The 24083-nt window shown below is 33.9% G+C and overlaps 1 long non-coding RNA gene across 5 annotated transcripts in view; it reads right to left on the bottom strand.

The window, feature by feature from the left end:
- The window catches only part of LOC120757991 (uncharacterized), a 47830-nt gene that overhangs the window by 10188 nt on the left and 13559 nt on the right, over nucleotides 1-24083 (bottom strand). For 2 of the 5 annotated variants that reach the window (XR_005702721.2, XR_005702720.2), the window contains exons 5-9: nucleotides 19024-19090; nucleotides 15093-15232; nucleotides 12058-12228; nucleotides 7329-7605; nucleotides 3615-3820 (exon numbers count right to left, since the gene is read on the bottom strand). This is a non-coding gene — a long non-coding RNA (uncharacterized LOC120757991). The remainder of the gene's footprint in view (nucleotides 1-3614; nucleotides 3821-7328; nucleotides 7606-12057; nucleotides 12229-15092; nucleotides 15233-19023; nucleotides 19091-24083) is intronic. The other 3 variants (XR_009208223.1, XR_009208222.1, XR_009208224.1) reach the window with 3 other exon arrangements.

Raw genomic sequence — 24083 nt, 5'->3', positions numbered from 1 at the left:
CCAGAGCTATTGATTTCTCAGTTTTCTCCAAAGCTGTTCCCCAGCTCCCACCTGGGCAGCAGAAGTGCTGTTAGGAATGGGTTACTACCACAAAACAGCCAGTCCTGTTGTTGAATCGTTCAATCAAGGCAATCTGCAATTTGCCACCTTTTTCTCTACTAACAAAAAGCAAAGCACTGGCATTCTGTCTTTGAATCCTTAGCTTCCACTCACAATTTCTTACTTTCTTAGGTTAAAAGAAGCTGTTATTGTCATCTGCTGTTCTTCTGGACATGTGGATGACTTTCCACATGTGCTACTCTCATGACCAAGCGCTCCTGAGGCCACCACAGGAAGTGATGGGGAGGCAGCAGGGAGACAGATGGACAGCCAGAGAACTTCAAAGGAAATGCCACATCAACAGATTCTTCCCTTTCCCATAAGCATCCCAAATGGAATTTCCTAAGTTTATAAATACTGTAGCTAAAACAATTTTAAATGCAAATTATTAACAAACCTGAAGAGTTCAAATTCATTTCACTCAATGGAAAAATTCAGAATAGTAAGTAAAACATTCGGCACAGGAACTTCATTCAAGTCTGGGGAAAATGATTACCCAGAGTGAAAATATATTTTTAGATCCTGATGAATAACATGCTTTCATAGCACCCCTTAGTATTGCCTGAACTTAGAAGCATTAACATTGCTGCAAGGCATGGAACATCTCGTATTTCGATCCAATTAATTGCAGAAATAATTCAAAATTAACTTGTGACAGTTTGCCTCTAAAATTATAATTTTAAAGTTAGTTCTAAAGAAGTATCAAAAGCTGAAGATTACAATGACCCTGGAACCACGTTAGAAATCTCAGCAATTCAAAATACTGCTGTTCTGCTATAGCTCCGTTTTTTCATAGTTCACATTTTAACAAAACTAAACTCCATGATGAAGCAGATTTTCATAAAATGAAGAAAAAAATGCTCCACAGTCTTGAGCTTACTGTAGAAAAGGAATAAACACACAGAATTATAACAATGTTTCCTGATGCAAAGCCTTAACATTTGAGGAATCCACTTTTAGAATAGGGACCTTCTGAAGTTTGTTTTTAATAAATAGTACATCCCATCTTTCCCACACCTCCTCTCTACTTCCACTCGTACTTCAAGTTGTTCAAATAGTCACATGTTCACCTAAGAGAGAAGGGTTTTTGAGAAAAAAAAAAGCTTCCCAATTAAATTTCATATAAAACGTTTGCCAGCGTTCATAAATCTTTCTTCTATTTCTGCTGCCTGTTCTCAAGAACCAGTGTATAATTTGGCAAGTTTCACTGTTCTTTGAATGTGTGGGCCTACAGTGCTTGGAAGCATTCTCAGATACTCTAATAACCCTTTTCAGTGGTAACAAACACAACAGCTCCTCTCAGTCACTATGATCATCAGGAGCTACAACACGATGCCATGGGCAATCAAGAGGTTTGCACCATAATCCTGCACTGTCTGAACTTCCCCATCCAACTTTCTATTCCAAGACTCTGGCGGAAAGAAAACGATCTTCTAACCATTCTTTGTGAAAAAGTCATAGTTAAAAAAACCCCAATTAATGCCAAGTTACACGCCTGAAGCACCTGTGAAAATGGAAACTCATGGGATCTTGTACGTCCAAATCATTGCAACTCTACTATATTGTTTTTCAACAAGGTTCTGTTAATCTTCTGTATCTCACGTGCCAAACAATGACAGTTAAGAATGTGCAAAATGTATGGGAAAAACTCCAAATGTTTTTTAAGCAATGAATCTCATGAAGCCTTCTGTAGCAGTTAAGGTGTTTTTAAAACAGTCAATCTGTTACAGTTATAGATAATATAAAATGCTTTATTTATTTTAAGAATTAGTGATTTTTTTTAGATTACTTATGGACTTACTCTGATTTTCTCCATGCAAAAGTCTTTTAGACTATTAGTTTCCTTCTAAGCTCAAAGTAAATTTCTTTCTACCCATGCAAATCTCGTTTTTATTAAAGAAAATATTCAATTAACCTCAAATATTCAGCATACTCAAATCTAATTAGACATGAATAAGAGATGCAGCAAAGCTATAGTAAACACACATGCAGATTTCATTACTATTATCTTTCTGCCTTCTCAACTGGTATTATCAAAAAGCAGACTCATTAGGTTTTTTCCTCCTATATGCAAAGCTAATCTTGAGTAGAAATTAGACACCCAATTATCTAAGCAAACCTCTGCAAATAACAACCACATTGGTATAATGCTGCAGAATACAGTCCTGAAGCAATTAAGACCAAACCCCACCTTTTAATATTGATTTGTTGGGATATTTTGAAGTTCAAACAGTCTTCTAATCCATACCCAAGCACTAAATAGAAAAATCAAAGTTGCACAGCCCGGTTATGATAAACAGAATTAATAAAATACAGCACTACTACATTGGAAAGCCTTATGAAATACAGTCTCTCCAAAGCATGATACTATTTTCAAATATCACAGCTTGAAATGTATTCAAGTTTCATAACTACCTTAAAACTCTGAAATTTTATTCTGTATTCATCATATATTTTCTTCATTTTTAATTAAACTTTGCAGAGCAAATACCTAAAATACAACTATGCTTAGACCATAACTAGTATACCAAGGAATCAGAATATTGTGTGAGACTTTTATACCTTTTGAATGCTTATTATATTCAAAACAATGAGAATTCAAAAAGCAAGAGAAATGCTTGCAAGCCTTAAGAAGCTTTCATTGGCTTATGGTATTATTTCAACAGGTTTTAAAAAAGATATTTCATTTATGTCTGCCTAACTAGAACATCTGGAGCAGTGCCTACAGAAGCTAACAAGATGAAATTGTCCAGCTCATAAAAAGATTTCTTATTTATGCAATGCCTTATCTAGCATATGATGCCAGAAATCCCATTTGTCTGAATGGAAAGAAGCCTCAGTGAATTCAGGACTTTGCATAACTACTGTTTTTTTGGTGGGTTTCTTTTTCTTTCCCAAGGCCTTACAAAGATCAATGTCCTTGGAATCACAAAGTTGAGAACTGCATGGTGGATTGAGACCAACAACTTTCAGATGTTCATTTATTAGAGTCCAGCATATGCAACATGCTGGATTAAGTATTCTGAAGTAAATAGCAATTTATTAGTATTAAATACAGTTGAGTAATTTCCCATTTAAAAAATTTCTTATTAAAAGTACACTGAGTATTCACAAGTGATGATCAAGTACATTACATATTTTCTCTAAATGTGTTTCAGTTGTACAATGTTGGATAAAATGTTTTCCTTTTGCTGTATCATGTATCAATAGAAACATTAGTTCATCATGCTTTTTAAAAAAAAAAAAATTATGTAAAGCCTAGTTTTAAAATGTATGCACTGCCAGCATATCTAAATCCGTTGCAGTTCCAATTTCTTACACAAGCCTACTTTTGTATTTTAGTTTATACTCAATAATCGCATCCTTATCTCAGCTCTTAAAAACCATCATTCGTACTTCCCAAAATAATTGGAAGAATGACAAAGACAACCAGAGGTAAATACAAATATAATGTATAGGAAAGAGGCTTTGTTGCAGGCATTTTTGTAAGAGAGAATTTTAGGGAAGGAACACACCTGCTCAGGGATGGGTCCCACTCACCAGTGCTAGTTACAATCACTCCTCTGACCGCCTGTTGGGTCTGGAAGTGACAGCGGAGTGCTCTCTACAGGGAAATTGTTTCATCTGCATTCCACACTCAGCTGCTGTATTGTTTCATCTGATGCAACTCATGACTTAGTAAAACCAAGTAATGTAATTTTAATCCAGATTTTTCAACTTCCTATATAAAAACAAAACACAAACCAAAATAATTATTTTGTGTTTCTCAAAGTGTTAACACAAACCAAACATTCATGTGAACCATTGGGTAGTTTGCAGAATTAACACTGATGGATTGATTTGACACAGACAGAGGAAGAATTGAAACCCCATGGTTTGCAGTTAAGAATATTGTTGCAACAGATACCGATTGACACTTGACACTTAAAATATTTTTGCGATAGTCATAGTTTACCGGAGAAGATTAGGTTAAGTACTAATACTATCTGAGCTACTAATTTCAGCTGTCATTATTTTTAGCTACACAGAAAAGTGATCTTGTAACTGCTGGAAACAGTTTCAGTAATATTAGGTATCAAAGTTTTCCAAATGGAAGATAATTGTTAATGCTACTGCAGTCTATACCACATTCCATAAAAATCCACCAAGTCACAAAGTTTTTAGGCATGTAAAGTACAACTGCATTGATATGGAATTCAACTTCATATAGTGAACTTGACTAGTTAAATAAACATACCTTTAAGAGCTAAAATGAAAAATATCGTAAAATTAAATACAATTGTTCTTCATCAGACTTTTTGTCACCCTCTTTTCAGTAATATTACATTTTTATTTTCTTGTAATATTGTCTCACACTATTCAGCAAGGTCTATGGTATTGTGTACAGATACACTGTAATAATGTTTCTGTATTTAAGTGTGAATGTCAGACTCAACAGAAAGTCAAAAGTACTTCCCTAGGTGATTTGAAGAAAGAAAAGCCACTCTGGTTTCCAAAGTGGAGCACGTAGGTGAGCATTCAAAGACAATATTCTTCAAAGAGCAAACACAACACGCTGGAGTACAGAAATGTCAAAAAAAATTCTTTTTACTTCTTTCATTTCTTTCAAGTTCATATCTTTATTAAAAATATTTCCCCTATGTGGAAATATTTTGACAATTTTTGATTTTAAACTTAAATCACTTGAAGTATTAATCATATGCAGAAGATTAGCTTTCTAGGTTCAATGTTCGAACTACAAGTCAATATTCTAATTTATTATGGAGATAGCTTACATTTCCCCGAGCAAATTATATGATTAATCAAACTGAAAAGCAGGTGTATCCTATTGTAAAAATATCCATCATATAGAATGATTTCCATTGCTGTCAAGTCCGTTCAATATTTGATGAAGTAATTTTACCCCCTCCTTTCAAAAGACATTTCCTTTTATTATGTATCCTAAGACACTTTAACTAAAAACCCAAATCTGAATATTTCAATAAGGTTGTTTTATTATTCAGTAGATTCATGGAAATTTTACTAGGATGACAGAAAAAATTCCACACCATTCTGTCTCCACTAATACAGGTACACGGCTTCAGCTGGCAATATTACTGGGATTAGCATAGAATGATGAAATATTTAAAAGGAATTTTTTTTTCTAAAATCTAATAAATCAAATGACTGCCAAATGTCATTAAAGTGATGGTCTCTGACTTGAATATGCTTTTCATATTCAAATTTGAAAAGAAAGAGATGAAAGCCTGGAAAGGTTACTCAGTTTCAACTAATAACCTCAAGCACTTTACATTCACATGCATAAAAAATGAAATTGGCTCTATTGTCTAATTTTACTTCAGAAACAACTCTTTTCTTCTTGCACTGAACAGATGTGTTAGCATCTGTATTTAAAGGGATATGCTGAGTGGTTTCGTTCGCCCCAAAGTATTTAGCAGCTATGTCAGACTAGTTTGTACACAGACAGTAGCTTATGAATCAAGTCCAAATACAGTATCCTGTATTATAAAGTGTTCCTTTTACATATCTTAAAATTTGTTTGACATATTTAACACTTGTAATTGCATACAGTAGGCAAAGAATATTACACTTTTTCAAGGCTAGTGGGATAAATCCTGCTATTCTGCTTTCTAACTTAAACCACAGCAAATAACTGAGTCATACTATTAGAAAATTTTAAGACAAAAAATATCTTGGAACTAAACAATCAAGACTCTTTTGAGTCTCAGTTTTATTGATATTAAATGTGAATACAACATATACAAAGCAGAACACAAGCTGATTAAGAAAGATATTTACAAATAAAATATACAGAACTGCTTAAGAACAGCATTAGCTATCATGCTGTATTTCATCATTAATATAAAACCAACCACATCATGTAGCCATGATGAAAATATATGTAGCATCCAATATATTATAGGAATTCATTTTTAAACAACCATTTATATTTCTATGATGCAGAGTGAAGTACTAAATATAGTTATTTAAATCTAAGGATCTTTAATTCCTCAGCTGTTTTTTTTAAGCCTTGTCTTATTTATTAAGTACTGTTCAAGTGACCAATGGATAGTTTGTCAATTACTGCCCACAAATAATTCTGTTTAGTGGGAATAAAATTAGTCTTTATATTTAGCATTTAAAACAAAATAAAATACAATATTTCACCTAAAACAGAGAATGGGCCTTATATGAAATGCTTTCAAAAATGTCTCAGAGAAACCGGCTCAGTGGTTTCACTTCAGGTGAGGAAAAAAACACATGGGTAAGAAACTTAGTCTATGTCAAAATGCTTTCTCTACCATTTAATACTCACCCTTTGTAATTAATGCTACCCAGAGATTTGGAAAAATCACTGAACTCCTTCAAAAAGCTTCAGCATTAGGGAAGTACTAAATGCATTGAACATTACATCTGAATTTGAAATCTCAACTTTTCTCACCTTTCTGATTTCTGAGATAAAATCCCCTCGGTTTAATCTGTAATTAGTTGTGACTGCCATCTTCAAGCAGCTGCATATTCCGTATTTTGATTTTCTTTCTGGTCACAATAATAAGCTAACACTTTGATATGAAAAATAGAATTCCAACTGTTTCAAATTCCCAACAACAGTATCATACAGAAGTAAGTGCTTTAAAAAATAAGTCTGTGCTTTATGCACAGAACAGGTGAGTTGAAAATACCTTGCTTGCAGGACCAATTTTCCTATTTTTTATATCCAGTTTTAACTTATATATTGCCTTGAAAAACTGATAATAAACTTGAATCCTGTATCTACCAATGTTCAAAAATATGCATATTTTACTCCTTAGCATTCTATATTTTATTTTCAGAGTCCACTTATTCACTTCTATTTCAAGCAAAGAGCATGTAAGATAAACTATATGCTATTCTCCAATAATCACAAGTAATCATCCATTTGCTATCAATTTTTCAATCACTATGGATATTGATTAACAAATATATTACTGAATAAGAAATAATCCTCTTCCTCTAGCAAGTGCTGAATTCCTGTGATCATCTTATTAACAATGTCAGAACAGAGCCACAAAAAATGCTATTACAGGAACACCAATGTATTTCAAGTGTACAGAGACACGAACATTACTCATTAAGTAATTATGATTAACAGGGCAACACAATCATATACACATAAATACTGCAAAAAAATTATTCTAGTCCTGTATGCAGTGACTTTTCATGTGAGGAATAGCATCTTCTATTTTTACCTTTTCCCCACACTGGTGCAGATGTGAGAACAGGAAGGATACAGAAATGCTCCCTGTTCCTTCTCCACATGGATGGGACTTTATTAAAGTGCATACACCTTAGACTACCCCTGGGGCAGAGAACTCTTCTTCTTGAATGTCTCTTGTGCAGCTGGATCCCTGCTGAAGGAGGGAGAGGCACACATAATCTTCCCACAGCATCCCTGTTTTGCCATGTGCCAGGAGAAGAATGTAATGGCTCGAGATTAGCACCACGATGCAACCCCTCCAGCACTGACTGGAATAAAAACACATTGAACAAAAAGATTTATTTGTGACAATGAAGGGAACTCTGGTTGCTGCCATTTCATCTAGTGCAGAGTCCAAATGCATCATTTTTCAGACCAGAGTAAATTCATCTTTAATAGCCTCAAAGGCATGAATTACTTGGTACAGCTTGAGCCCATCATTTCAGCATCATGTCAACTCAAACTTCTGTCAGCTCACACTCTTTTGGTTGCAAAACACCCCTTAGGTATTTCCTGGATTCTTTAAACTTTCTTTTACTTTGGTTTCTGGATTATTGTGATCCCCACAGCAAAGAACCACCTTAAAGATGGAGAATGGCAAATAGTTCTTTTTAATCTTAGACCAATGAGCAGTCTTTGAAAGTACTGACTACAAAGTTTAACAAGGTACTTTTATCATACTCTGGTAAGATGGCTCTGTTTCATAGATTTGATTCCTTGTTTTATTAAATATAGTGGTGCAGCACTTTCACCTCCTCAGTTTCTTACAGAAGAAAAGTACAAAGCAAGAGAGGTTAGTTCTAGACAGGACTAGGAGAATACAAAGGATTGGTATTTCTGGCACAGTAGCATTGAGCCAAATCAGTAACACAGGTAATACCAAAACCCTAAAATTTAATTATCTAAATTCAGATTAGATATTCAAAAAACAAGCCAGGTTGAGAAAAAAACCATTGAACACTCAAAAATCTCCCTGAAGTACACCAAAGACATTCAAAACCTGCAGCAAACAAATGTAAAGAGAAATCATATCAGCCAAAATTTAAAGCTGCAATACAATATCCGAATTATTCCCTTTTTTAAATGAATATAGCTAGCATATAGGTGGAAATACACTATTCAAGCAATTGTACCAAAACACCCCATAATAAAACTAACAGTTTTTATTGCTTTGCTATGCATAAGCTTGAAGCTTTACGACTTCTCACCTTAGCACAAGCATGTGACCCTCACCAGGAGAACCATGAGCAATTGGCATTGCTTTTTTGCTATTTAAGGAAGATTTTCATGTCAAAATTAGTTACAACTTGGGATCTTAACTTACAGGTACAAGTAATGGCTGCTATCAGTAAATTTCTACTAGAGCAAGAGAATGTACTTATGGTATCTGGAAAAAAAAAAAAAAAGAGAAAAAACCCAGAACCACTACCCAAACAAATTGAGTTTGCCAGTAATTGTCTCATGGCACATTTTAAGAAAACTTGGAAGTTGACAGCAGTAAATTTTATTGTGAAAATTGAATGCTATATAATTTCCTGTAAGGATTTGATGTAGACGTGGGAGTGCAAAGGAGTAGGGGATGGAAGAGAAAAGACTTTCTTAATTCATTTTTTTTAATATAAAGACCATGCCAAAGAAAATGCAAATTCCCAGTTTTGATGTCTATTTTGAGGATCTGAAACAAGGCTTTTAATCAATGTATTATACATCAAATTGATAATGTTAACTTCTGATTATTCAAATGTATGAAATATTCATAGAGAACTGTCCAAACTTTTACATTTCTCAGACTTCTTTTCTCTATTAATTATCATGCCTGGAAGCTTTTTAGTAAAAGCAGCAGCCATCAGCCTGACTGAACCTGACAAGCTAGCAAGGCCCAATTACACTGGCACTCTGTGGCACTTTGATGTACTGGAAACGAAAAGAGATAGGGGCAAATTGTATAGCACATTATGTTAATGACTTGATTTAATCCAGCCACTAAACTTTATGTAGCCTGTTAAAAAAGATGCTAACACTAATTATGCCACTTTGGAAAGGAAAGAAGGGGACAAGCATTTCATACAGACAAAGTGAAGCTCATAAATGTTGTAAATGAAATGAAACAAAATGAAGTAATCTATGATTAATCATACATCATAGACAAGAAGAAAAGAGAAAGAAGCAAGTGGTACAGTTAAGTACTGGAAAATCTGTTAGATACCCTTTATGATCAACATATCTAAGAAATAACCATGAACTGTCTAATTTGCAACATGCAAAAAAACCTCAGTATGATCTTAAATGGCTTAAACAGTTTGGCACACAACTGAGATTTAGGGGATAATTAGCATAGCGATCTCTAAAAATCACAAGTTTTATTTACAGCGTTTGATTACCAGCAGGATATTTATCTCAAAAGATAAAAGGCAGTGATTCTTAATCTTAAAAAAATACAACTTCAGTAACAATTTTGACATGCTGTATTCTATAATTAACCCAATAATTTATATTAACCAATGCATATTTTTAAAATCCAATCTGTATCAAATACACTATTGTCTTAATACTTCAGAGGTTTTATTGTTTTATCTGCCCTTCATGAACATGCATTTTTGTTACCATAGGAACAGATCAATGGAGAAAGGTAGAAATTGATAAATCTACACACAAAGTTCTTGCAGAAGTGCTCTTAAATAACTGTGATAAAATACACGATGACTAGAAAATTACAGAACAAGTGTATTATATTTTGACTTGATGGAGATGACTAGCAGTAATTTTAGTTCTCAAAATTACAGGTGAAATTTTTTTAGCATTATATATATAAACAATGCAATTCCATCTTCCAAAGTACCTTCTGCATCTTTCTGAAGAATACATGAGTGATAGCATTTCTAAACCTCTTCTACAGCTTAAAAAGAGAACAGCTATATTTCTCATACAAAGAATTGCTTCTTGTTCCTAGTTGCTTTGTAGGATATTTCACAGCCTTGAAAAGAGCATAGAAAAAACAATCAAGCTACCTCTAGGCTATCACATTGAAGAGCACTAAAACCATGAAGTCTGATAGGATCTACCAGTACAGCCCTGGTCCTTTAAAAGAAGGCTGAGAGAGATCGGAAAAATATATGAACTGTTAGAAGTACTGTCATCAATTTTAACTACTAGTTTTATATTGTTAACATTGTTTGATCAAGGTTAGATCAAAAAGTATGAAAAACCTTTTTTTTTTACAGAACTATTACTGAAATACTGTTCAAAGTAAATTTTCCATATTTTTATTAATGTCGTCTTATTTTTTATATATGTCTTCTTGGTAATTAATTGCTGGTTTTCAGAGTAAGTCAAGAGAAAATAATTAGCGCAGTTGCCCACAAATAATAATAGATAAAGAAGTACACTGAAGTGATTTGACATTGTACATATATAACTTTACTGAAAACTGATGTTAGATACAGCAAAGTTACTGTTAGAGGGCATTAGGTTCAAAATAATTTTTTTTTAGTCTGTTGAAATAATTGCCATAAACATTCTGACTCAGCTGTTTAATATTCGTAGATAATGGACTTGAAACAATACAGTCATTGCTGTCAGTTTTTATTGCTTCAAGAGCATCATCACCTTGATCTGAAAAACATTAGAAGAATCAATGTGGTTAAACTCCGTTACTGAGTCCATCTGAGTTTTCCTGAGGAACCTGATAACAATATAGGTACTTTACTAACAAATGAAAATAAGCTCCAGGCAAATCTCCTCTTCCTTGCAGAAGATTAAGCCTGCAAATCAATGAACTTTAGAGTCATCTAAACTGTATTTTTTTTTTCTGTTTTGAAAAAAAAAAAAAAAAAAAAGAAGTAGTGTTTCCCAGATGAAAGGACTAGAATTATATAAGTCCTGTCATGAATTGAGGTTAGCTTTACACAGGAATATGACCTGAATTTGTGGATTTCCTCTGACTATGTTTAACACCATGCACACATAAAGAATAATGTATCCTTTCTTTTAAATAAAAAAATGGTTCTGTATGCAGGTGGATTATGTCAGAGCATTCTGGGTGTCTTTTTTCTCTGGAGCAAATTACTTATAAATACAACAAGGATTCAACATCATGCTTTTCCAATTTTTCTAATGCATCCTTACACAGAAGCTGCAAACAAATGAACATGAAATTTTAGCATTCTGTTTGTGCTTTTACTGTAGACCTGGTATCATGGACTTGGTTTATTTCAACGATAAACAGTTTAAGCTCAGATGTGGAACAGGATGACCTGCCTTTTATAATCTTTAAATAAATCTGCCTCTAACAACTTTAAGTCACGAATATGATAAGACATACTACCCCTCTCTGTCTGAAAGGATTTCCAATAGCAGCATTGGCTGTTATCTGCAGACAAAAGGAGCATATTCATTAAAATAGTCTTTAGAACAGCATAGTTCTAAGGGAGAATATAAAGACATTTAAAATAGAAGCCAGGTTTCCTTTAATATTTTATGAATCTAGGTCAGATACCAGATTTTTGCATTCAATTACAATACAGTTTCCATTTGGGAAGAAAATAACACCACCATATCCACTACCCAGCTTCAGCTATAAAGTACACCAGAACGTAATTTCTGTCATGGAGCTTCTCATAATGATGCAGCTCCCATTGCTAGTAAGAAATGCTTAAGAAAATGGAAAGAGACACAGATTTATTAACAAAATACAGTTACTTAATCATAAAAATGAATTCTACCTTCTGGTTCCAATTCTTCAGTTATTTCTCTCTCATTTCCAGAAGTAATTGATGTTTGGTCAACCGCTCCTCTGACAGATGTGAGAGTTTTTCTGTCTCCTGCTAAATTTCTTCAGCCATCTCCACCTTATCATCTGCTAGCCTTTCTAGTTTAACCTCATGTCCCATATGCTACAGAAAAAGATAAACTTACAGTCTTTATAACACCCTTTGAATAGTAAAACTTACTAAAGTTCAAAACCTGAAGAGTTATGGCCCATATTCATTATGCAAAGCCTTTAAACAATGGTATTGCTTATGAAGCACAGGAAACAATGAGAAGTTGTCAACTGCAGTAAGAAATAATTGATTCAGTAAAAAGAAATTCTCTAACGATGTATATTTGTGAAAAACATAGCTATTATAATCATTTGGTACCTGTCAACATATATACAGCCTCTTAGATTTCCAGATTCATTTATATTTCAGCTCTTTCAGTTCTACAAGACTCAGTTAAAAAACAAAACAAAACAAAACAAAAGAAAAAAAAAACCCACCTCTCCACTACTATCTTATTCAGTTAGCAATTTTACAACTAAATTATACAATATTTTCTGTTTCAAAAACAAACTAATATCATATAAAAAGAATCAGCCTTGTCACACAGTACAAACGTTCTATAAGGTAAAATACCTTTAGTATACAACTTACTCTGAGATAATCTTACTCCCTAGGTTCCCTTTGAGTTCAATTACACACAATAACACCTCATCGATGCATACAACATTGCAGGGTTATGTCCAGGATGGAAACTTAGTGAGGACTTAATGAAATCAGTCCTGTTAAACCCTACAGAAGTGAGGCCCCTTGTGCTCTCCTGGAGCACAGCAGCAGCGCCAGCACCTCCCTCTGCATGGGGCATCCCCCAGGGCTCACACACCCTCAAATCTCCAAGGACCACTGCAGACAGCGAGGCCTGGGCTGATCCCCATCCACACATCTCCAGAATCTTCCAGGTCTAAACACTGCCTGCTGGGAAACAGAAAGGGGTTTGATGTGATTTATTCACTGAACCCACAGTAGGGTTCTTAGGCCGATAGGTACCTGTACACACATAGAAATAGGTGCACACATCACTTTACCTGTGTATGAGAATTGATGGTGTATGAATGTTACTATTTCATATCCACAGCCAAGTCATTGTTATAGCTGTAGTGAACCCTATGGAATTCTTTGGTAAAAAAATACTCAGTGATTAAGTGCTGCTAAACTTTTTTGCACCCTTATCTCTGCATCCGTATCTTGGCACATTTACCTTCCTTTGCATTCCTGACTTTAGTATAAATAATTCCAAATTGCTTCTAATTCCATTTTCCTTTGTATGCTTTAATCTGTGTAGTAACTGAGCCTTGCCAACAAACTCTGTAAAGCCATGTTTTCACAAATTCATATGAAACCCTGCTTTTGCCAAGACCTTTGATAGTGTTTCTTTAAGTGGCCAAACCACTTGGTCACAATACCTGTTTAGCTATATGCCAAAGTCACTCCATTTATTCATTATTTCCCTCTGCTATATATTGGTCATTTTTAGAGGCAAAACAAACTCCATCCAAACAAGAGAAAAATAGCTGGGCCAGAAGCTGGACTTTCATGATCCTTGTAGGTGCCTTCCAACTCAGTGTTCTGCAACTCTGTGAGATGATCCCCCTATGATCCTTTCCAACTGGAACCACTTTGTGATTCTGTGAATACTTCTGCAGTAGCAATGCTAAAAAGCCATAATCAAATCCTAGATTCACAGGGCTTGAAGGATATTAGAACATCTATGCAAGCTGCAGCAACTTAATAGCAATTGAAAGTGGAGTACCCTGGCAATACAGTTAGGAATACAAGAGGCTATGAAGTGCCAATCTGGGCAAGACAAAGATTGCCACTTAAACATTATTCCCATAGGAAGGACAAGATGGAGAGTGTTGCCTTATTTTTTTCATATTCAGCTTAACCAAATAATAGTACAGCCCAAGATATTTTCATGCTCTGAATATCATTTTAAATTTAGCATTACATAATCAAGCTGTCAGTAATAACTGCCAGTATGTTGTAACTTCATATTAATGTAGCTTAAGGTATCTATTTATTTTAGTATCACTTAAGACCGATTTTGCAAACACTTGCTGTGGTTAAAGAAAATGTTAAAATGTTCAATTTAGTATTAGATGTCAGTAAAGCTACTCAGAATCTTAATGGTAAGAACATGATGAACTGAAGCCATACCCATAAGAAGATTTATTGCCAACAAGTTGGCCCACTTCATTCCATTAGATTGTTCAGAAATACACTTTTTAAAAAATACACTATGTCTTTTTTAAAAATACATACCTGAAGACTCAAGTCTAAAAATATTTAGGTTACTTCCTGCCTGTGCTCTTCTTTTGTACACTTTATATATTGCCACAGTATATGATACAGTGTTGAGATACAAAAGGAGATTGCAAAGTCTTAGATATTCACTGAGAAGTTGCCCTACGGCATAGGGAAACCACATATGAAATATTCTCTTCAGTGGATTAGAAGAAAAATGTATCATTGTAAATGTACACAGCTGTAAATAAAAATCAGTGAATACTGAAAATACTAAAAATTTCTGAATTAATGAAGTTGAAGGACAATTAAACATGGCCAAGGGCCCGTATAGGCTTCATGTAACTTTATACAGTAAATAGAATAGTGGCTTACAATTTGAGGGAGCTCTTTTCCGTAAGAGCTTTCAGAGTAGAGGAGAGAAGAAACATTGAATAAAGAGTAAGTGTTAACCCAACAGAAGAATAAATGCAGCTGAAAAAATATGAGCCTCATTCAGCATATAATCTGTATTTGGTCAATTTTTGTACTTAATAGCTACTCATAACCTTAGCATATTGTACAAATGTTCACTTAAAAGGCAGCTTTGAAATCACCAGCAATAGAAACGACACTTTTCTGGGCAATATTCCTGAACTTCAACATAGGTATGACCTCACATCTTGAGAAAATATTAGATTTTTTCAGAAAAATACCTCTTTCTACTTTGATCTTGTCAAGGATTGCATTTTTGTCTGCTAAATCAGATTTGATGGCCATCTCTAGTTTAGCAATTTGCAGTTTCATTTGCTGTTCCTTTGATTTCCATTGCTGTTCATGGGTCATACAGAAGACACTGTAATAAAACATATGGCATGTGAAAAACTTTTAGAAATCAGCTTCAACAGAAAATAATAAAGAAAAAAGCTTTTAGTGGCACAGAGACCACTGTCATCATGTCTTAGGAATTAAGTAAACACATGCTGGTCTGCTGCTGTTGAAACCAAGGCGCCTTTCTCAGGCTGCGGTTAAAAAACATGAAAGAGTTTGTGGGATGAGCAAAGGAACTGGCCTTAATTTAGAGCTCCAAAGTCAAAAAGTTGGCAGCATGCAACATTTGTGGGACTAGAAAAGGAATTCAGATGCATATCCCAGAGTAATCCACAACTCCAAACCTCAGCAACTGACAACTAACAAAACCATTCTTTCCGCATACAAAACCTCTTAATGTAGAGAACTGGGATCATCCACCTGATTTCTTTTAAATCTGTGAAACATGCAGAGCATAACGTCAGTTGTCTGTTCAAAGGAAAATGTTGACCACAAAGTGACAACAGTTTTCTCATACTGTAAAACAACAATTCTGATACTGATTAAGAAGCACATTTAAAATAATCTTTCTCCTACTTTCAGAAATAAAAAACAGAGGTGGGCCAAGAAATTAGAATAACTTTTTTGTCTGTAACACATTATTTACTTGTAAACTACCAATAAGGATTGCATGGGCACAGAACCAGAACTGCTGAAACCACAACAAAAAGTGTTACTCAGATTAAAACTAAATTAAGTACATTGTATAATTTACAGTGTAATTCTCAGTAGGCAAAAAGACAAAGCTATGCAATGAGTTTTCATATACATTAGACAATGAGTGGTATAGTCTTCACATTACTATATCTGCACTCTTATTTACTGGAAAAATGTTGATCTTCACCAAGCACAAACCAGTTTCACTTTTGTACTCAGGGAAAAATCAGTAATTGTAGGATTTTGTCAACAGAAAAAGTCAGTTCTTCAACTCTTTGGTGAAGGTCATCAGCTAAAAAACTTTATATTTTACCTACATCTATGTATTAAAAATCTTCTGATATCTATTTATCTATCTACCTATCTCTTCAAGAGATCTATGTAACGTGCCTTGACCACAAAACGAGATAAGGAAATGCTGCAGAAGGGACAGCCCACACAGGTTAACAGATTCTACATGCTGAGAGTTCTGAGTACCTGTGAGTGCATTTATATCTCATATATTTGAAGAATGACTTTAAGATCAAAGAAATAAAATACTATAGCATGAACTGCAAACCCTAAAGTAAATAGGGTTTATATTCCTGATATTTGTTTTTCATTAAAAAGTTGTATACCCCTGTATTTTGTCTTTTTCTCATACTCTAACCTATGTACACAGTTCTCTAGGCATAGATCATTCTGTAGTGTGACTCTTTTCACAGCACGCATGAACTTAAGCAAAGCTTCTAAGTCCTGCAGGAATGCATGCATCACTCTCCTATAATTCTGAAGGTAACATGCAGGCACTATAATGCACTGAACACACAATCATTCCGCGGTATTACAAAGGTACATAAGAGACAGTGTGTTCTCCAATTGCTTAGAGTTTGATTGTCTTCCATAAGGAGAGCATAACTCTCTTCAAAACAAAAGAAATACTGTCAGTTTCCACACTTCTGAAAATGTTACCAACTTTGAACGACCACAACACCCAGTTATATGTGTTTAGGTACAAATACTTCACATAAGGATGTAGCCAGGTATTAGTTCATTTTTTTAGAAGACTGTGCTGGCAGAAAAAAACATTAAGCATTATTATGATGGTCATTAAGAATTTAGATATTTAAATGACGAATATTTTAGAAGAGAGGTTTCATCTGAACCTATAGAATGCTAATGTGTATGTCAGTTTGAATTGAGTCCACGTGTGTTGCTTTCTTCTTTCAAATTTTAAGATTGCATTTACTTGAATTCATGTGGAATTTCTTTCATATTTACTGTATTTCACTGGAGTTGGAGCCATCTGTGTAACTATAATGGTCAACCACATCTGGCACCGTTTCCTTTGGAGGGAGTTTAAGCATTGCTAGATTTGCATTACAAGGTCATATGAAAACAATTCCTCCAAACCTTTTATACAAATGAATTGTTTTCTTGGATACTGACTAAATAACAAGAGTCAACTGACAAATTCATACTTGTTCTTTGCAAACTTTTCAAATCCAGTTCTGCAGTCTTGGCTTTGGCAAAATTCCCATCAACATCATATAGATATCCCAAAAATAACTTTAGCAAGGAGGACTGGGTTTACACACCTTTGCCTCCATTAAAAAAAAAAAAAAAAAAAAAAAAAAAAAATTATTAAATAAGTGACACCTGTGGACACTGGTCCATCTACTGCTGGCACAGGTAAGCTCTAGTAAAGTTGCATTGTTCAAACAGGCAACCAAAAAAGCTGGCCATTAAATGACAGTTATATAATCTTTCTCTTTCTATTTTATTGATACCTATACAGTAACATGGAATGCAGAAAGATGAATCAACGTTTAAATGAGAGTATATGAAAAGACAGATCATTTTAGTAAAAGAAAAACCATAGTATAGATTACTGTGCTGTAACGGAAGCTTATTTTCAATTTCTCTTCTTAAATATCTTTTTAAGTAATCCCATTACGTTTTTAAGTAAAACAGAAAATTTCAAGTCAAGATTGTTGATTTATTAGTAAGAATCATTTCTCTGAATAAATGATAGAGAATAAACAAAACAACATCAGAAATATTTATGACATGATCAAATTTTGGATCCTCCAGCAATTAATTTAAGTGAGAGTCAAGTGACCAACTTCTCCGTACGAAATTCTAAATATTATGATTATACAACTGTTGTACCTCCTAAGTTAAAAAAAGAAAAAAAGTTTTAAGCTGCTTGTTCTCACAGTTTTTCACTACTAAATTTTTAAGTTCACCGTAGACCATATTAAAATTATGCCAAATATTGTAACAATAATATGAACAAAATTTGATATCACATTATGCTTAGTCAATGGTATTCTTTTGATAGTCATCACACTGACAAGCCAAACAAATTTTAAGAGAAGAAATAATCTGGATATGAGAAAAGACTTCAAGATCTACTTTCTGCAATTATTAGCTGGAGGATACGCGTCTTATTTTCTAACCCTCTTCAGTGTAAAAGACAACACAGGTAACAATACAGGAAAAGTTCATGGGAAGGTCATTTTTTCCTTTAATATGCTTGTGTCAACTGACTATAATTATTTCTTTTCTGTAACAGAGAATTTCTGAATCATATCTTAAGAATGTGTTTTCATTTTCTTTTTAAGCATTGCTGATAAAACTTATACATCTTATTACGTATAGGAACCTTTGTAAAAATTCGTGTGAATCTATACAAAAATTGCAAGCAGCATCTGGGGAAGTGAAATGATAACTATTAAATAACCAAAACATCCCTCAAAAAAAAACATTGGAGAAGCTGTCAAATATCAGACTTCATCTAAGTTCATTGAGATGTGCTCAGATAAGAGCTTTTTGAATTTATGTTCAAAATAAAGTGACTCCTTCCTACTTATTTTTAATTACATTTTAAGAAGTAATCTACTATTTCATGAGAATCAGAACAAATATGGAAGCTGTTCTGTTCTAACAGAGCAGATGAAATACAGCAGAGCACCTGAGAGTTTCCATATACACGGTCATATGATGAACAGCAGCATGAACAGTTACACATGGCCAAAAGCACTGAATATGTACACACATATTACAGCACACAGTATATTAAGATCTACTAAATAAGAACCAGAATCAAATTTTCTGTATCCAGAAACCCTAACTTACCTTACACAGCTTATCATAGTTTTTTCTTCAAGAGTTCATTCTCTTTTTCTGGATTGTTTACTCTTGCCTGTAATTAAAATGAAGAGAGAAGTTTCAAGTAATGCACAGCACAAAAGGAAATGACAATGAATGTCAAAAATAGCAAATAATTTTTAGGCAGAGTCAGGCTATTATTTATTCTTTTAATACACCTGTCTCTTAGAAGTTTCATAAGAAGATAAATCCACATGGATTTACATTAGGCCCAAAGTTTTTTTATGCCATTTAGATGAAGCTGAAAGTAGCATGTTGCTGTTGATCAACAGTATCTAATCACATTCTGTCTTATGCAAACAAATATAGAAATCTTTATTTTTTAATTCCCTTCTAGTAAGTGAATATCAATGTTAGCCAGGTACGCCCCTATAGGGCATTATAGGGCATCTATACATCTTTTGCATTGAAAACATTTTTATCGACCTTATAGAAACAACACACCCTTGCTTCCCTAACACTACAGCAGGATATGGTTTAAAGACATAAGATACTTAAACCAAGAATATCTACTCTCCATACATTACAATACTTTAAAGGTTTGGCAAAAATATGAAGTAAACTTGGTTCATGTAAAATACATTTACATTAGATAAAGCAGGCGGTAAAACTAAATATAAGATGCCACAAAATGTAAGAAAAATCGAGTAAGTTTTCATGTTCTTATTCCTCATACATTGAAGAAAATGGGGAAGAAATTATTTGATGTTTAGCCCTGTATCTGGACAACTTGCTAGTGATGACAAAAGTCTCTTGACCACTAGACAAAGAAACAGAAGTAACTGATTTGAACTGCTGAGTAAGATGCAACACCATAATTAAATCCGTTTCAAAGAATACTAAAAACTAGTAGTACATAATCAATAAACCAAGTATTATGATTTTTTTTCTATTAATAAACCACTTGTTTAGTATCAGAATTGACATGTTATCTTATGCTTTAACTTCCATTGTTTGGACGATGTGGCACAGGGATCAGGTGTGGTTCACAATTCTATGAGATATAAACAGCATTTCAGTCAGAAGTTTTTCTTTTGAATAGGACAAAAAAAATATATAGTACCAGGTCACTCTTCTAAGTATGTTTGAAAGGTCTATTCACATCTCCTCCATTGAAACATTCCACATCCCAACATTTCTTTCTATGCACTACCTAAAGTAAAAGATTCTAGCTCTTGCCCACAACCTCGCCTCTGTCCCTCTGTTTGAAATAGGTACTGATTGTAATTTGTTTTGAAGATGGAACCATTTTAACTGCCCCTCTTTAAGTTACACATTCAGCTCATCACCTTTTGCTAATGAATCATCGTGGTTGGTCTTTAAGTTCTTTAGGCTCTATGAAAAGGAATGAATATCCAGAAAAAAATAAAATAATTCACACCTAGTAGAATGTTACAACACAGCATATTCCAACAGTGGTCTCCCCTAGCAGTATTTAATATATATATTCTCAATGTGGTCAACAGGAGACACTCTCGCTCCAAGTAACTGAACGCATGGCTGGGGGAAGGTGGCACTCTTGGTGCTCTCGTGAACATTAAACCCTCAGTTCAGTCATGATGAAAACAACCAAGAAATACATCTGTTCAGCAATTAAAAGATTTTGCTGTGGTTATGGTGGTTAGACATGCTGACCAAAAAACACTGCAGCAGCAAGCAAAAATGAATGTTGACCACAGTTATGATAATCACAGAGCTTGCCACAGCTCTGTTAACCCTTAATTGTAGATATATAATTGTTTCATAATCCTAATAGACCCAGTTGTATTTTCCTACTAGTAGTACTTTAAAAGGGACTTCTAATTTCTTTTACATTTTCATTAATTTCAATGGATGACATTAAGGCACATTTAACCAATTTTAATATTAAATGAAGAATGCCAATAGAACCTCTATTTTCAGAATATTAGTTAATACTATAGTGGCTACATTCCACAAATGCTTTAATAAAGCTTCATTCATTAAGAATTTCAATGTAAATCATATTCAAAGTATGATTTGAAACAACAGAGCACAGAAGCCAATCTTCTGTTTAATAAAATGAGTGTATGAAAATTTATGCTAAATACATATGTGTGTATAGATAGTGCTTAATGATTGCAGACAGAATAAAGTTAGCTTCAGTTTTTTCAATATACTGTTTCCTACAAAGTAGTTGAATAGAGGCTGAATCTGAATCCTGTACAAATTGCTTAGGTTCACTTGTGTCTGAATATACAAGAAACAAATAAAACCCCATTGAATACCCATCACTGACTTATCTTCAACCTTTCATATCTCACTTCTGAGTTAGAAAATACAATGGAGAATAAACAATATTAGCAGTTAGTCTTATTTCACAGCGTTATTAAAGTGTATTGTTCATCAACAATGTTTCTTCAGTGCTCTTCTTGCTCTGTCCTGCACCTGTGAACTCTAGTGCAGTAGTTTCAATTAATTACACCTTAGAAACAATTTTTTTACAGTCTTCATGTCTCTCCATATTTTATTTCCTTTCCTATCAAATCACAGTCCTTAAAGTCTCTAACCCTTCCAACTGTGCAAATGAATTCATTATTTCTTTCACATCTCTTAGCTTCAATTTTTTACCTGAAGTTCTCTTCCATTTTAACACACAATATAGAAAGAAAAACAAACAAATAAACTAACTAGCCACCTTGTCAAAGCCAAGGCAAAGACAATAAATACTAAAACACGCTTTGTTGGTAAGTATGTTATGTGCCATCTAAACTAGAAATTTTGGATTTTAGAATTATTCACATTTAGTAGACACATCTCAAACATTCAAATTATTTGAAACAGGAAAACCATTGCATCCATTCTCTTATGACAAAAAACAGCCACAGAAAACACTCATTCCTCTCCAAAACACACCTTTTACTGTGAATATTAGAAACAATGTCTTCAAATACCAGTTTGAGTCCTACATACGCGTTTCCATTCAGCTGCCAAGAAAGAGGCAAAAGCACCCAATGTTTGTTGTAAATTACCAGAAAGTTGCATACGATTTAAAATGGAATAGTTTACTTATTGCTTTCTATTTAAGAACCCAAAAAGCCATGTGAAACCTGTCTCCCCAGGAATTTACACAGCTCAACCTAGATTTGAGCTGCTAACAGAAGAGCTGCTTTGGCAGAAAGGATATAGGTATTACACCGAAGAGGGGAAGAAGGCAAAGCACAGCAAAAGGTAGAAATGAAACAACACAGGGAAAAAAGGAATGGAACAAAAATCTATTGGCACAAGTGCAATGTAGAATGCTAAAGAGTAAGAGCAGTAAGAGTTTACAGGGATAGCTGGTGCTTCCAGCTCATAAGGCTAGGATGCTTTACAGAGCTCTACTGCAGTTAGGATTCCCCTACTTACAGGAACTCTCCTGTTTCCAAGCCGCCAATCATACAACCTCCATATGCATATGCAGTTCTCCAAATACATCTGGGAAAAAACAGGCAAGAGCTGTATACCTAAAACCTACAGAGAATCTACCATGCAATTCTGGTGATATTTTCATAAAATTTTTCTTTTTATAAAGAAAATTATTACTTACAGTAGCTGTCTAAAACAACTTCCATGAACATGAGAACACAAGTCAAAACCGAATCTGAGAACAAAACAGCCAAACCTCCCTAACTTTGTCAAAGACTGATATAGTGAGGGGGTCTGGAACCCCTTTTTTGGTAAATCAATTAAGTCAATTAAGTCAATATTTAAATCATCAGGAGTCTCTCTCAGTAGCCACACAACTCAGTTAATTCTTCACAATCTGCCTGAGGTGACTTTGCAGATAAAAGCACCAAGATCTCCTAGATTCTCTTGAAAAAAACCCCAAAATTTAAGACTAAAAATCTTTCCTCCATTTGGAGCAGCTTGAGAGAAGTTTAATATGTAGTTCATTTTCATGTATTCAGTACTGACTTGAAATCAAGAACTGTGTGTATTTCTTTTTCCATTTACACTGGCTTATGTGATGAGTAGACAAATGTACTGAATTCCAAATATCTCTTGAAACTGGAGAAATTTTTCTTCCGTTGCTGAAAGAGTACTGCTTTTCTCAACCAGTTGTTTACAGACCTTGATAATTTCCACATTGTCCCAAGTGTTTAGTCTTCAAGTTTGAAAAGAAATACATCATGAGCTTAAAAATACAAAATTAATTATCATATTAGTTTTATTTTGAAAAGTTGAACTCTTTTTGCAAATCAGCTTTCTACAATAGCTTTTTCAATTCCAAAACTTTGGGAGAAGACTTAGTGTGCTATGACCAAATTAATTTCTTCCTCTATAATTCACATTACAGAATGCAGGTAAATAAACATTTTTGATTACTGTACAAAACAGGACATGACAGAAAAAAACATCTATCCTATACTTAAAGAAATTATTTGTTCTCCATTCACTTTTCCACCATCTGAAATACCAGCAGAATACCTTTCACGGAATTCCCTCTTATAGTTTAAACATACCAAATTCTGCTAATAAAACAGTCTTAGCAACTTAAAACACCTGACAGCTTGTACTCAAACATGCTGCAGGTGTATCTTAACTACATAAAAATAATTTAATATTTATGTAGATATTCTTACAATTCTGAAATTACAATTACAAGATTTGAGGATAATTTGTATTAATATAAATTACTATAAAGCCAAATAAATCCTTAACATTTGAAAAGGTATTTTCTCTTCCAATATTTATCAATTTTAGATGTATTGGACACACTGACACAATGCCATGCTGGAGCAAGAGAATGGACTACAAAGCTTACACATCTGTAAACCAGCTGAGTACGTGAAATATTTTCCTTTATTCTTCAAAATATCAAATGCCATTGTGTTTTGGCATTGCCCAGTTAATTGTCCTTACCCAAAAGATAAACACAGTCACAAATCTGAAATCTTCCCCAAGAAACAGGCCTAACTCAATGCTAAATCCATCATGTGTCTAAAACATGTTATCTACATAAACTAAAGTTGTGGTGAGTATAGACAGCAGCACTGTCTCATGCTAGCTATTTAAAAGCTAATGTA

Source organism: Hirundo rustica, chromosome 11 (assembly GCF_015227805.2).
Source record: "Hirundo rustica isolate bHirRus1 chromosome 11, bHirRus1.pri.v3, whole genome shotgun sequence".
In the NCBI taxonomy this organism is placed as follows: Eukaryota; Metazoa; Chordata; class Aves; order Passeriformes; family Hirundinidae; genus Hirundo; species Hirundo rustica.
The sequence above is the reverse complement of the archived record's forward strand: the minus strand, read 5'-3'. Positions and strand labels throughout refer to the sequence as shown.